Below are 17,072 nucleotides of genomic sequence, written 5' to 3' on the forward strand. Positions count from 1 at the left end.
TGGACATGCTAACCTTTCTTTCTTTGGGCTTCCCTGCATTTCAATCAAACAGACCATTTTGTCCAGTAGCATATCCCTTCTCTAGATGTGTTACTACCATCATTGAGGTTATCATTATCTTTTTTATTTGTTCAAGCAGAGCCTAGACACTGTTCTCCCTCTCCCTGCTTTTGACAAGAGAGACGTTGTAATTTTAAGGCAGCTCCTATAGATAGAGTTCCTTTTACTGGGAAATTACTTTTTCGATGGTAACCTCACTTTCACACTCTTGGTAGCAGATAGAATTCCATGCACAGGCTACATTTTACACATTCAAAATGCAGCCTAATTATGAAGCCAAAGCCAGTTATTGTCAGGCTCCATTATTATCACCATCAGCAGGAGATTTTTGCTGAGGGTCTTTTTGTGCAGGGTCACTGGGCCCTGTGCAACAGTCTCAATTTCAGTCTGCTTTCACCTCCACATACATTAAAGACAGTCTCTACCCCTTTTTTCTTATTTCATAGCTTAGTGGCTCATGGCCTAGACTTCCTTCAATATCTTATAATAACCTATAATGGAAAATAATCTGAAAATATACATATATATAACTGAATCACTTTGCTATACACCCGAAACTAATGCAATATTGTAAATTTCTACTCTTAAATGTTAGCTTTATCTTCAAAGAGTTTATGATGCCAGTGACAAGCAGAGCAGATATCCAATATTATCTGAAAAGGAAAAAGGTCATACTCTGTCAGACAGGGACTTGGGTAGATGACAATAACTACAGAGATTCAGAGGAAGAAAGTCATGGTGGGCCTGAAGCCTCATGGAAACTTCATGAAGGAGGTGAACCAGAGCTGAGCCTCAAAGAAAGAGTAGTAATTCTCTTACTAAAAGCAAAAGCAAATGTTAACATGATGTTCCCATACTGTTTATTGAATCATAGGGAGTTCTTGCAATCAACCTTCTCATCTCTCGAGACTCACACCTCCTAGGCTTGCACCTTGTTTGACCTCACAGCTGTTGCACAGTAGTTTTCATCCCCTGTCGTGTATATTTTGACCCCTTGAACATATTTCTACCACATCTGTTTCTCTCCCTAGAATGTAAGTACTCTTAGGCAGAGACCATTTCTTATTCATTTTTGTTTTCCCACAATGTTACTATCTCACAGAGCTGACATGTAGGTATGCCTTTTCTTATCAATTATATCAAGACTAAATCACATAATTCTTTGTCAGTTTTGAAGACTGGAAATCAAACCCTACTCTCCTGTTTGCCTTTATGTAGCTGAAATGCCATTATGGGATGGTTAAAAAGAACAGCGAGATATAGAATGTCTAGTAAAAATGATGTGGGCTGGAAAATATGATGTAAATTATCAGGATTGAAAACAAAAATTCTATCTTCAGCACTGGAAATATTGCAGATGGTATTGAAATGTGACTCAAAAGTGTGATTTCATAAAAGTGATGGTATTTATATGAGCAATTCAAACTAGATTGAAAACTAATTCTGATGGAAAAGTTTTAAGAGTTTAAATACTTTTTCATGATTCTACTTTACTGGAATTCAGCTAGGCTCTGAAGCTCAGTAAATTTCCCCCTATATATCCTACTTGGATTAAACCATAATCAGTATTACATGTATGCCATCTCTGTCTAGACCTCTAATCTAAAAAGTCTTAAAGAAAATTAAAAACTAACCCTTCACAATGTTAGATACATCTATGAACCCGTTTGTTCCCATCATTTCATGACTTAAGTAAAGCATACCTAAGGTCTTGGATTTCAACATTTTTCTTCCCTGCCACATAATTTACCTACTCCTGTAATGCAAGTAAGAAATATAATAAATAGAACCACAAGAATTACAGAAAATCCATGTGTAATAATTGAGGTACAAATAAGTACATATTCTTTTAGTTACTAGGAGTTAGATTTTAAAAATTGAAAATGATGCATGTTGTTATGGCTATGCAAAAGTAAATGCATTGCATGTAGGTTTTTATAGTTGGTGGCTGGCAAATGTGAAGCACTGGAAGAGGCATTGAAGAATTTCCTAGTCCCAAATCCCAACTTCTTTAATTCTCAAATCTGTACCTAATAGAAAGTCTCCTACTCTATTCCTGAGCATCTCCTGGACATAGCTGATGCAAATCTGATTATCAAATCTGATCTGATGTAAGCCAAGGAAATACAGTTATTATAGTACAATGTCTAACTAAGCTAACTTTTAATAATTTTTATTTGAAAAATGTTTGTTTCCTGGCATGGGCTTTTAGCAGAATGAAAACACCCTTTACCAGCAGAAAAGGTAGTGTTTTCTCCATCTGATCTTTCATCATATAAAATTCTTGATCAAGCCAGAACCTTCTGAAATACATGATTTGGAGACCTTCCAAAAGGTCCTGTCCTGAAAGGGATGGTAAATTACAGTTTGATCTCATTTGTCCTAAATTCTGTACATCATTCACCTGTGAGTTATAAGTGTCTCACCCTTGTGAGATATGTCCCATAACTCATTCTCATCAGTATGATGCATTTACTACTAAAAGATTCATATCTTGGAAATAACTTGACTATTTCAAACTATGGTCTCTAATTAATCATACAGTAATTGCATTAAGTACTGTTCTAGTTGCCAAGTCTAATCATATTTCACCCAGATGAATCTGTGTCTGGCCTCTGTATCTGGCTTTCTTTCTGAGATTTAATCAAGGGCATGCTTTAAATGGAATTCTGAGACTGGACATTGAAGTTCCCCCAAATGTTTGGGTTTTAAAGATCAATAGCAAATTCAGCATGCATTTTTCACATGCAGAAACCCAGTAACTGTGGTTTGAATAGACCAGGAAGGCATTTACAATTTAAGTCTAAAAACAAGTCTGTCACAAATCAAAATCAAGTACTGCAGATCTATAGAAGTGAATGTGCATGCATATCTGCCAGATCTGCCTTCAGATAGCATGATTCAATTAGTAAGAGAGTGTCTTTTTGATGTTACTTCCCCTGTATTAGGGGCTGTCCACATCTTTTTTTCCATTTCCCCACCAGAATATATACATCTTAGGATGGGCACTGGTTCTTTTCTATTGTAGTAATCTTCACTCATTAAAAAAAAAAAAAAAAAAAAAAAAAAAACCAACCTGGTACCTAATAGTCCCTTAATGTGTATAGTGTATTTAGGGATGAGTGAATTAATGAATTGATAAAATAATAAGCATATGACATTTTAATCACAGTGAAAATGTTTAATAGTCAATAGAGGCTTTTAATGGTTAAAAGAAAAAGATATGCTCTCTCTTGCATACTATAGAAATCAAACTGAAAATTCAAATTTGAATACTACATTTCAAACATTAGAGTAAAATTCCTTTCCAGTATTTTTAAATTACATATTCTATTATTTTTAAATATAATTATCTTCTTACTGGCAAGAAGTGACATTCATAGTGTCCTTTAGGTGTTTGTAAATTTCACCCTGTTGTGCCCATGCATCCACATTCAACTTACCATCTTTTTCAGTAACTCACCCCATGTCTGAAAGTAAATTTAGGCAGCTACTCTTCAGAGGTTTCCGGTCAGACCAGATATTTTTGTATTTGAATGAAATTCTTCAAAAGGCCTACTGCAGGGCTTCCCTGGTGGCGCAGTGGTTAAGAATCCACTTGCCAATGCAGGGGACACGGGTTCGAACCCTGGTCCGGGAAGATCCCACATGCCACAGAGAGACTGGGCCTGTGCACCTCAACTACTGAGCCTGTGCTCTGAAGCCTGCAGGCCGCAGCTACTGAAGCCCGTGCACTTAGAGCCTGTGCTCTGCAGCAAGAGAAGCCACCGAAATGAGAAGCCCGCGCACCACAGCTAAGAGTAGCCCCCGCTCGCCGCAACTAGAGAAAGCCCTCGCGCAGCAGTGAAGACTCAGTGCAGCCAAAAAGAAATAAAATAAAATAAAAAGTAAGTAAGTAGGGCTTCCCTGGTGGTGCACTGGTTGAGAGTCTGCTTGCCGATGCAGGGGACGCAGGTTCGTGCCCCGGTCCGGGAATATCCCACATGGCACGGAGCGGCTGGGCCCGTGAGCCATGGCCGCTGAGCCTGCGCTCCGCAACGGGAGAGGCCACAACAGTGAGAGGCCCGCACACCAAAAAAAAAAAAAAAAAAAGTAAGTAAGTAAGTAAATAAATAAATATATAAGAAAGGACTACTGCAAACAATTATAATAAATCTTATATTGTATCTGTTACCGTTATTAATGAAAACGAGAAAATAAGTGCTAGGGTTATTGTACATAAAATAATCACTAGGGTGTTTTTTCAGGCTCCGGACACGCAGGCTCAGCGGCCATGGCTCACAGGCCCAGCCGCTCCGCGGCATGTGGGATCTGCCCAGACCAGGGCACGAACCCGTGTCCCCTGCATCAGCAGGCGGACTGTCAACCACTGCACCAGCAGGGAAACTCCAATCACTAGGTTTTAATATTCTAATCTGAGTCAATTCAAGGTCTATCCTGAGAAGAATCAGGCACTGGCTGAATGGCTTTTAGAGAAACATATTTTGTGGTTGTTTGATAGAAAAGTCACTACAGGAAACCGGGCACTGGCCTGGCACATTGCATTTACCTACTCACAACTTGTGAGGGAGAATATCCCAGTTCTTTCATTCTTTGTGAAATGGGCAAGAGCACCATGCATATTTACTGCCAGGTACGTAAGGACCTGCCCCCAAAGCATTACCAACCATTCAGTTCACTATGATATCTAAACAACTTCCTAATGTTTACCTCTACTCTGAACCCTCTGCCCAGAAGAAGAGAAAAGGGCAGTTGCCTTTAATGGAACTAAACTGGAAAGGGAAATCACACATAGGTGATCATACATCAGGTGATCTAATAATTTCATCAGTACGTCCAAGTGTTTATTTGTAAGAATCGAATTTCACAAACTTCTAATATTTTGGGGCTTCTTTGCATGTTTGTATTCTCATATTACCCTAAATTTATATTTGTTATAGTCACTAAGGCAGTAAATTGTACTTTTGAACATATTTAGCTCCTTTGTTAGGCTGAGGGCTCCTTGTAGTGCTGGTGTACCTAATTTACATTGTAGTCCAGAGCCTGATGAAGTGTTGAACATTTAGTAGCTCCTCAATAAATGCTGAATTAATTAATGAGAGCTTCCTGCATCACCTTCAGATGTCTGTTCTTTGACTTTCATCCACATCTTGAAATAGCTTTGAAACTCTGTTCATCACTCCATTTAATATTCCCTCCAAAAAAATCACAAAGAAGATACATATTAATATTTATTGGGCTTCCCTGGTGGCACAGTGGTTGAGAGTCCGCCTGCCGATGCAGGGGACACGGGTTCGTGCCCTGGTCCGGGAAGATCCCACATGCCATGGAGTGGTTGGGCCCGTGAGCCATGGCCACTGAGCCTGCGCGTCTGGAGCCTGTGTTCTGCAATGGCAGAGGCCACAACAGTGAGAGGCCCGCGTACCACACACACAAAAAATTTATTATGTCATGACACAGTGATTTGCTTCTAAGGGCTTGTTATACTGCCTTCATTGTCCTGAAAAACATTACAGTCTAGATGCAGAGGCAAGAAAAACCACATAAAATATTAAATTACAAAATGAAGGGGTTGTGATTAAAAGTAAAATGAATACCATAAATGATATGAATATAGTGTGTTTTAAGATTATGCTAAGTTAGGTCCGTTCAGGAGATTCATATCTGGGAAAATATGAGGTTCTTTGGTGACTGTGGCCAGAGTTAGTTGGCTTGAAGGCTTGAGGGGCCTCCTGGAAGGATACAGTCGAAACCAAGAGAATCAATAGAAAAATCTGACCCAATAAGTAAGTCTTAGTCATCAGAGGGGAGGAGTGACGTGATGAGTTGCTTGAATGAATCCCTAAGCATAGCATTTCCTTTCACCACTGACTCATATGAGAATTTTTGGGAGAAACAAAGAACTGTGACATAGAACTGAAATTACTGTGTAAGATATTAATATTCATGAGATATCAGTCTTATAAGATATTGGGCAAAAGCTTTTATCCTTTAGTAGAGGATAAGAAAAAAGGATGGAGGCCTTGTCTTCATTTCTGCCTTGGAAATATTGTCCAGTGTGGGAACTGGAGGGTGCAGTTAATCACTGGATAATATGCTACCCAGACAAGGAGTATCTGGAAGCATCACAGGTGTCATGCAGGGGCATCAGTACCCAGTAGAGGTAGCCATGGTTTACTGAACTCTCAGTGTTATCAACAAAGAGGGAAGGAGGAACAGAAAAGTATAATAGTGGCTAGACATAGTTTTGAATCCATGTTGACTCCCTTTGGTGATACCTCAGAATACCTGGAGCAAGACTCAGCATCGGGTATTAGCAAGTGATAGGTTACATGCATAACAGATATTTACAGGAAGGTGAGTTATCTGAACTGCAGTGCAATCTAGGAAATCTTCATGCAGCAGGAAGAACTGGATCTAGATCTATAAAAAGAGAGGAGGGTAATGGGGAGAGGCAGTACTGAAAGATGAAGATGAGCAAAGACAAAGAAGAAATATCTGTGATCTCTGGTTCATGGGAGACCATGAACATAGCACTGTGACTGACGGTAGCTCTGTGTACATTAGAGAGGATAGTGAGCAACTGAGTTAGAACTGAATATTGGGGCCAAAATTCAAGAAACCTGGAGCTGTATCATCTCAAAAATCTAAAAAGAGCAAGCTCCTGATGTGAAGATTTCAGAATTTTTCAGATAGGAATATTCCCATGACCGATAGCCATGCAGTAAGCACTTTGGATATTTTATTTTTAATTTTAAGAAGCTCTATGAAGAAGTATTATTGTATTTATTTTCTTTAAATCAAAATTGAGAGTTTAAGTAACTTGCCCAATGTGACACAGTAACAACTGAGCTGGGATTTGAGAACAGATGTGTGTGGTTCACAAACCACTACACGTCACCTTTTCTAAATTTGCTTTACTCAACAACCTAATCTCAATGGGATTAGGTTGGCCTTGCATTTTCCCCACTCTGTTCTATTTCCTTGGATAAAATAATGGTGATTGCGTATTACATAAAGATAGAAAAAACGTTAATGGTGATCTCTCACTTCTTGAAATCAGTTCTTTTTTTTTTTTTTTTTTTTTTTTTTTTTGCGGTACGCGGGCCTCTCACTGTTGTGGCCTCTCCCATTGCAGAGCACAGGCTCCGGATGCACAGGCTCAGTGGCCATGGCTCATGGGCCCAGCCGTTCCAAGGCATGTGGGATCTTCCCGGACAGGGGCTCGAACCCACATCCCCTGCATCGGCAGGCGGACTCTCAACCACTGCGCCACCAGGGAAGCCCCGAAATCAGTTCTTTTTAATGATGTTCAGTTTACCTGTATATTTTTTGAAGACCCTGGCCTGGAATTTTCTATTTTTTTCTTATTTTGGTGCCTTCTGATGAATCTGCCTACATCATGTATACTTGAGTGGTTCACCTTGGTGTGTTAATGCTGTGGGAGATGATGTGCCTGGTACTTTAACAAAAGACACATTCTTGTGCCTTCGGTGACAAAGGACTTTAAGCGTTAAAGGAGATAAGAAGGGAGAAAGGAAATGGGTTTTATAAAGGAGAATGAGGCAGGCAGAGGAAGTGTTGATGATAGATGAGACTGGAATTATAGACTCCACCACCAGGGTGAAGTGATTAGGCTTGACTTGGTTTACTTAGAAAATGGACTTCAGAAGAGATAAGACCAGCCTTCTGGACTGGAAATAGATGTGACTTGGGGCTTAGAGATGAAGACACCCACATGACAGGAAATCAATAAAGGCTTTCACTACTACTGAAAAGGAGGAACCTTCTGTCTAGTCTAAATACCTGTGAGCACCTAACTTAATTCGTTTCAAGGACCCTGTTAAAGTTGCTGTGAAAACAGTGAAGAAGTGCCAAGGGCGTAAGCTACTAAGGAAAGGTACGAGTAGTAACTGGGAAATCTTGTTCCTGAGCTTGGTTGGCAGATGGAAGCACCCTCCCTCCCGTGTTGGACGTTGTTAAAGGGGCGCCTATGAAGAAGCAAGCTTCTTTGCTGCCCCTTCTGGCTGCTTTATGTAAAGCGTATTTAACAATGCTTCATGTTACTGAATCAGTTTGACTTAGCAAGAATCGCCCACAAAGAAATCACATTCTAATAAAAGTGTGTGTGAATTTACATATATATGGAATCTAAAAAAAAAATGGTTCTGATGAACCTAGGGGCAGGACAGGAATAAAGACGCAGATGTAGAGAATGGACTTGAGGACACGGGGAGGGGGAAGGGTAAGCTGGGACGAAGTGAGAGAGTGTCATGGACATATATACACTATCTACTGTAAAATAGATGGCTAGTAGGAAGCCACCGCATAGCAAAGGGAGATCAGCTCGGTGCTTTGTGACCACCTAGAGGGGTGGGATAGGATATATGTATATACATAGCTGATTCACTTTGTTATAAAGCAGAAATTAACACACCATTGTAAAGCAATTATACTCCAATGAAGATGTGAAAAGAAATGTGTGTGAATTTGTTTTGGAGGGTTGAAATAATTGGTAGATAAATCCAACTTTAAGAGAAATGAAAGAAATTCTTCAGGCTACACAGTTCAGATAGCATTATGCATGATGTGGTTTTCTCCTAATTGAAAATGGGGGAAATTTTCCAAATTATTTATGAACTCAGTGAAAAAAATTAGAATGTGCTATCCTATACTCCTTGATGTCAGTTTAACCCAAGCATTAGTCATGCATTTTCAGATTTCCAGAAGAAAAAAAATCCTCATAAATGGGACCTTAGTTACTCTTTTAAATGTCCTTTCAGAAATGGGCTTTGAAATAACACAATAGAGGTTTGATAAGATACAGTGATGGAATAGAGGGATGATTAAAAATAAATGTCTCCAGGAAACATTATTTTAATATTTATGGTTGGAACTAATTTTTTATACTTGTGTCACTGAGGTAATATTGTAACATGAATTCTACAAATATGTTCATGTATTCCATCATTTGCAGTAAATATTAATTGTGATTCCATTTTAGCTCTCAAATATATCCAATTCTCCCCATCTTCTCTGCTCCTGGATTGATGTAATGGACTCTTTAACTGTTCTCCATACCTCAGATCTGGCCCCTGCTCAGTCTGTTTGCCATCATATGGGGCTTAGTATCTGGAGGAAAGTGGAGTTCCTGCTTTGTCCATTGCTCTCTATGTAGGGGGATGATAGCTATGCCTGTACATTTGCTAAGGAAATTAGTTCTAGCCCTGGTGTCTGGGTTTATAAGTCTAAATATTATCATGTCAGAAGAGCACAGTTTTCTGTCAGGCTTACTCCTTAAATAGGGATGCCAGGAACCACTCACTTAGGTTCAGCTTCCGCTAAGGGATTAAGTCCTAGTGTTGGTGTTTGTATTTCCTCCCCTCCCTGGACCTAACGGGGTCCTAGGTTACCCAAAGTCATAATAACAGCCCCAACCTCCTCTTATAGAGAAGGAGTTAATTAGATGAAATAGTAGAGAGCAAAGAAAAATGGGCACAATATGGCAGAATTCAAGCTGAGGTCCTCCTTTTTATGGGTAGCTTGGAAATTTTTGTGTAGTGCTTCACTGAGTTCCGTGGGTTCTGAGGGTTTGGGGAGCTTGTGGAATAGTGCTCACTATTAGTTTAGTTACCAACATACTGAGTGATCTTTTTTCCTACATGAAAGATTCCAGAGAGTTTTTGTGTCTTCTCTTTTTCAAATGTGGTCAATTTTAGCCCAGTTCCATTTGTCTATACAAAAGGACCACACTTCTTTTTCCACTGGCGGCATTAGGTGGTAATTAAGGCCATAAAAAACAGTACAAATAGGATCATGAAGAACCTCATGTACCAGGGCTTCATTCAAGAGCCAGATAACTAGTGGGTATGAAATAGATGGTCTTTTCCAAGGAAGGAGGTCAAAGAGCAAGAGGACACATGATCAGCTCACATGACAGGCAAAAACCAATTATATTGGGAGCTCAGAACAAGTTGGTTTCCCTTCTAAAATAAAAGTCAGCCCACAAATATGTATTGAGCCACTACCATGTGAGAGGCATTATCCGAAGTTCTAGTGATGGTAGAGAACTGGAAAGGTCAATCCTGATGATAAGGGCCATAATTCTAATGGGAGAAGGCATATAATAAAATGTCAAAAGAACTAATTTAAGTGACTTAAAGAGAGGTTAAAGGCTTTATTCAACTGATGTGCTCAGGCAGCACCTGAAGACCAGGTAACTCTCCTAGTTGAAGCAGGGCTGGGATTTTACGGGATGAGAAGAGGACTGGGTACCTGTCCTTATGGTCTGACTCTGGTATCACTTTTCATCTTCAGTTGCTGTAATTCTTATTGTTGGAATGGCTGGATGTTGTTTTGGTCCTTGGGCCTCTTGCTCAGGGTCATTGTTGTAATATCACGCAAAAAACTGTCAGGACATTTCTTTTCAAACCTGTTTTTATAAACTTTGCCATTTGTTGGTTAGTCAAGGTTCAGCAGCAGAGGACATAGGAATAAAAAGGAGAAAGAATAAAAAGGAAGAGAGGCAGTTGTCAAAGGCTTTCTTTGTTCTTGTACAGAAAGTATACAAATAAATAAAATGTCTTCAGTGTCTGTAAATTGAATCAAGAAAGTAAATCCAGGAAAGTGTGGAAGAGAGTTGTTAAGGAGACATCTCCTAGGAGAAGACATTCAAGTTGAAACCTGACAGCTGAGAAGGAGAAAGCCATTGAAAATATGGGAGATTTGGCAACTACAGATGCTGGAAAGCAGGAATAAGCTAAGCACGTTTGAAGAGAAGAAAGGACAGGACGATATGGGAGACCCAGGTAAGCCAGAGAGTTCATAGGACATGCTTTGGCATTTGGTGACACGGGGGAGGTGGGAAGGAGAAGTAAGGATGCAAGGAATTTCACACTTGATTGTAATTGTTTTGAGCTGACACTAGCCCTTGCTGCCCTTGGCAGGTGTTTAGAGCAGGCTCTGATGGGCTGTTTGCAACGGTGGTTCTCAAACATCAGCATGCTGAGAAATCATTTGGGCATTGGGTTAAAATGCAGATTCTAATTCAAAAGGCCAGAGATATAGGACCTGTTATTCTCTTGCCTAACGAACTCCCAGGTTACACTGATGATGCTTGAGCACCCTTAGTAGGAAGTCTTCAGGGGCTTCCTTGCAGACCCTTCTCTCTTCTCCAAATCCCCCCCAGTACTTAAGGCATCAGAATGAGTGCACCCCTATTTTACTTTCTTCCTTCTTTGCCATTCAGAGGACCAAGGGAAGGCTTTTCCTTGGTCTATCTATTAGCCCACCTGACGCCCCTGCTATCTCCTTAGAGGGCTGGGTCTTGGTAGATTTCCAATTCAAATATAAAAATGGTAGAAGCTATTTAAACCACTTTCCCTCCAGGTGTCATTAATATTTTGAGGTTATTCTATAATACACTATTTACACGTTCTATGTTGTCTCTGAGGAAGAGTAATAATTGTTAAAAGAAAAGTACCCATTTCTTCTTATTTATACTTAACAGAGCTATGTTTTTCTTCACTTGGGAGCCCTTTAGACTGTAGACTACAGACATTGTAAGTATTTGTTCCTCTTTAAATATGGGAAATTTTAGGGCTTCCCTGGTGGTGCAGTGGTTGAGAATACACCTGCCAGTGCAGGGGACAGGGGTTCGATCCCTGGTCTGGGAAGATCCCACATGCCACGAGCAACTAAGCCCGTGCACCACAACTACTGAGCCTGCACTCTAGAGCCCGTGCGCCACAACTACTGAGCCTGCACTCTAGAGCCCACGAGCCACAACTACTGAGCCCATGTGCCACAACTACTGAAGCCCATATTCCTAGAGCCCGTGCTCCACAATAAGAGAAGCCACCACAATGAGAAGCCCGCACACCGCAGCGAAGAGTAGCCCCTGCTCGCCGCAACCAGAGAAAAGCCCACACACAGCAACGAAGACCCAACACAGCCAGAAACAATAAATAAAATAAAATAATAAGTAAATTTATAAAAACTGGGAAATTTCTAAATTTTGCTAAATAATTTAAAACTAATTTCTTGGAAAAAAAGGGCATTTGTAAGTGCATGTATGTAGAGGTGGTAATTTGACTAAAACATTGCCTAAGCAAACGAGGAACAACAGAGAAAATATTTTCCCTCTGTGCTTAATTATCTTAGAAGTCCTAAGTATTTTTTGTTCTCTCCTACAAATACAAAGCATGGGGGAATGACTGTAGGTCAAGGGGACTATGTTGTTGAATTGCAAAAGCATCACATGAATTTATAGGTTGCTTAGTACTTTATGATAGGGAACAATGTCTCTGTTTCTAACAATCCTACCTTAATATTTTCCTTCATTTTAAGGAAAGTATATTGTTTCAGAGCAACAGGTTTATGATATTGGTGGGCATAGGGTCTGCTCAGCTATGTATTACACCTGTGAACTTTGGCAAATTGGTTCGGCCCTTCTGAGCCTCAGACTCCTCAGATGCAAAGTCTGGATTATAGTAGTACTTCATGTTTATCTCAATTAAATAGGTATGCATGTAAATTGTAAGCAGAGTGTCTGGTACACAGTAAGCTTTCAATAGATGTTAAGCATTAATATTAGTAGTATGATTACTAATTATTATTTTCCCGACAAGAGCAAACCCAATTCAGGAAGAACTGGTTGGCAGAGCCTTCAAAACATATTCATGATTTGAAGCTCATGTACCAGCTGCTAATTTGCTTCTTTATTTCGTTTGATTTTCTTTAGCTGCACAGAAGGGAGGTGGGTGGCAGAAGCTTAATTTATTTGTCCCTTTGTTTTTTTTTTTGAAAATGTGGGTTTTGGCTCTCACTATTTTGAGGCATGGACTGGTGATGGCATTGGGGAGATGCACACTTGAGGGAGGTGGGAGGATTATGTCGCTCTCTTGGTGGTTCTAGCGTCTTTCTTTCCCCAAGTGATCAGCATAGGTACTAGATTGCCAGTGCTGCCGGCCAAAGGCCTTTCCTTCCACAGACTTGGAAACACATGAAAAGAGCCATGACTCATGGGCTACAACTTTTTCAGCTGCTTGATAGAAGCAATGATAGGCTCAGCTCCCATGTTCCCATCACCCCACAGGCTGGCTGAAGGGGAAAGTGCTCTCTGGTTTTCAAATAAAGTGCTTCCCAGCGATCATTGAGAACAACTGAGAGAGAGACTGTGGAAAAGTTAGGATGCTGTTCCTTTCCTTGGCTGAAGTCAGTGGAAAGGATGATCTGGGGTGACACCAGGGTTTCTTCAGACCCTTAGAGGTATGGCATATGAAGTACTTTCAAATCTTTCTTTACAAACTCTCCCAGTCCCCGCTTTCCTGCATTTCACCCCTTGTACTTGGCATGTTTCTCTAGGAGCACTTAACTCATTGTATCATCTTTTGCTGTGGTACTTGTTATGGGCCAGCCTCTCTTCTGTGTGCTGTGTGAGGGCAAATCCTCTGCCTTTTTTTTTTTTTTTTTTTTTTTTTTTATGGTACGCGGGCCTCTCACTGTTGTGGCCTCTCCCATTGCGGAGCACAGGCTCCGGACACGCAGGCTCAGCGGCCATGGCTCACGGGCCCAGCTGCTCCGTGGCATGTGGGATCCTCCTGGACTGGGGCACGAACCCGTGTCCCCTGCATCGGCAGGCGGACTCTCAACCACTGCGCCACCAGGGAAGCCCTGCCTTTTTAATCATTGGATCTCCAGCCCTGAGCTCAGTGCCTGGTAGACTCTGAGGGTTTACATAGCAATTGTTGACTACATGGACAGATGGACTGGTGAATGGGTTCATGAGTTAGGAAAAGAATACTTCAGTACCGTGGATGGTGGTATATATGGGAATATGCTTTAATTATCAGATGGCTATTTGGGAGGGATGAATTATTTATTAAAAAGACAGTTCTGAAGTTCAGAAAACTTGCTTTGTTGTCAAACTTCAGGTCATAATGTTAAGTTTGAGAGCAGCTACTTTGTCCATAAAACTCCCAAGTAATTTTGGGGAGAATTTAGAATGAAAAAAGAAAGCATCCTCAAAAGTATAAATGGACATTTGTGACAGACATGGCATTCTAAATGAACATTAAAACAGATATGGTTTATGTAAAGGTAAGATACATTGAATCTGTAAGAGATTTACATACAGAGGGAGCTTAAAGTTCTGTTGAGAAAAAATGATAGAACTTTATCCATGAACTCACTAAATAGTATTTATTAAAGACCTACTTTGGGGCTTCCCTGGTGGCGCAGTGGTTGAGAGTCCGCCTGCCGATGCAGGGGATATGGGTTCATGCCCTGGTCCGGGAAGATCCCGCATGCCATGGCCACTGGGCCTGCGCGTCCGGAGCCTGTGCTCCGCAACGGGAGAGGCCACAACAGTGAGAGGCTCGTGTACCCCACCCCGCCCCCAAAAAAAGACCTACTTTGTACTGAACATGATGGACTGAGGGATGAATTGATCCATGTCTCAGTCCTCTGGGGCTTCACAGTTAAATCAAGAAAAGAACATGTAAATAAGTCTTTGTAGTAAGAGGAGAACAGAGATAGGATCATGGCACTATCGCGAGATGGTCATGGCTAACCCCACTCAACAAAATCTAGAGACAACATGATATCTGAACTGGAACTTGAAGGATATGTGGGAGTTGACATGACAGGAGGGAAAAAGATGCTGTACCTGTGCAGAGATAAAGGGGTGGGGAAGAGCAGGTGCCTTCTGAGGAGTGCAGGTACTTCTGTGTGGCCAGTACATTGTGCTGTGGATGAGGAAAGTGAGTGGTTGAGATGAGAAAGACAGTGAGAAATTCAGCAGGACTTGAACATCAAGCTCTGTATTCAAAATTTATTCTTCCACGTCAGTTATGCATAACTAAAGAATATAGTAATCTGGGCTTCCCTGGTGGCGCAGTGGTTGAGAGTCCGCCTGCCGATGCAGGGGACATGGGTTTGTGCCCTGGTCCGGGAAGATCCCGCCTGCCACCGAGCGGCTGGGCCCTTGAGCCATGGCCGCTGAGCCTGTGTGTCCGGAGCCTGTGCTCCACAACGGGAGAGGCCACAGCAGTGAGAGGCCCGCGTACCACACACACACACACACACACACACACAAAGAATATAGTAATCTGTGCTAATTGCTTCTCCAACTACTGAGGTGGAATGCCTGAAGACTGCACTGCAGTTCTACTTTAGCAACTGGAAAAAATAACGTGTGTTCAGTGGCTATGTACTCCTGACCTCATGTACTTTTCATAAAGGCAATTGATTAAAAACAAAATAATGTGATTTAACTTTATACCCTTGTGTCAGTTTGATATATATGATTTTACAAAACAGAAAAACATTCTGGAAAAAAGTCACCATGGTTTTATTTTAGGCAACAAAGAGAATCTTTTTACACTCAAAATGGACTCGTTGATAAGGTCAGGGATACAATCTAGGATCCCTGGCTTCTGACACATTGACTTTCATATAAGACCACCAAGCTCAATAAATGCAATAGCCTCCAAAGCTGGAAGGTGGCATTTTATCTTCTTTGCTACCTCATGCAAACTCTATTTGAGGGTTGTATATCACCAAGTTCTCTCACGTGACTTTGAATATATGTCTTATAAGATTCCTTACCTCAGATAACTTCACAGATTGATCTTTTTTCAGTTTAGTTTAAAATTTTATTTATCTTTAGCCAAAAATATCATTAACTAGACATCATCCACTTAAAAATCAGCTTACCCAAATTTGTCAGTTCATTAGAAGAATTACTGTAGAAAATCAAGAACACATATTCAAAAGCTGCCTGGATTCGTTTTATATTTGACCTATATTTTTAGAGTGCCTATAGGCAAAACACTATGTGTTTGCATGTGTGGAGGGGTATACACGAATAATACTCATATTGGCAAATACTCACATGACAGTTACTGTGTTGTAAGGCAGTAGTCCAAGTGCTTTTTATAATATTTACACATTTAGTTTTTTTCTATAAGGTGGGTAACTTTTAAAATACCTGTTTTATAGATGAGAAAACTGAGGCCCACAGAGATTAAGTAAGTTGCTCAGATCATGAACCAGGAAATGGAAGAGTCCTAGTTTCCTTGGAGGAAACTAGGACTCCCTAGAGCCCATGATAGGAAGAGAGTTCATGTAGCCATGTGGAAACTACTTCAGAAATACAGAACAGGAGGAGAGTTTATGTCTGGGGTGATTATGAAGGGTTCATAAAAGAAGAGACATTGAAACTGAGCCTAAGGATTGGTGGGCTTTTCTCAGGTGGAGGTTTAGATGACTGCAGACTCGGGATTGCCATTAGCAATGGCACCAAGGTAGAAGAGCACACGGTGTGTTTGGAAGACAACACTTGAAGCGATGTGTCAGGAGTGGAGTGGGGAGTCAGTGTAAAAGGGCAGAAGGAAAGTTATCAGAAGGGAAGTTATAGCAATTTCTAGAGAACCTTAAAGCCCAGATAAAAGAGTTTGAAATGTGTTCTGCGTGTGAAGGTTTGTGGTTTTATTTTTTCTTTAGTTATTTTTCAAGCAAAGGAGTAAAATGAAGGCTGATGAATTAGGCAGCTATGTGTAGGATTGATTAGATGGAGAATGAGAAATATTTGAAAGGAGAAAAAGGTTGGCATTCTAAAGGATTTAAATCCTTCAGCAAGAACAACAAAAACAGAATTAAACAAGAACAGAGACTTGTGAAACATCTTAACTATGAAGTTGAAACAGAAAATCTGGAGCTTTGCTACAGCAGAAAAGGTACGGTTATGAAGGTAATCTCACCTTGCCTTCACAACAGGACTTTTTGCACCATCTGGAAATCTGGAAGAAGAATCCATTCTTTAGTTCCTTCCTGTACTCTGAAGCCATGAGTAACACAGTTCTTTAACTTTTCCTCTGTACTTTGGTGACAGGTTTTTCCAAGATAGGTGTACAGTGGGGCACAGTTAGTACATCATTTTCAGATGTCCGTGGCTGTCCTGGGGTGTGGAATAATGATGTATGTGTTACTTTGAGGTGGGCATTAATAAT

The sequence above is a fragment of the Mesoplodon bidens genome, assembly GCF_964165515.1.
Source record: "Mesoplodon bidens genome assembly, chromosome: 6".
Lineage (NCBI taxonomy): Eukaryota > Metazoa > Chordata > Mammalia > Artiodactyla > Ziphiidae > Mesoplodon > Mesoplodon bidens.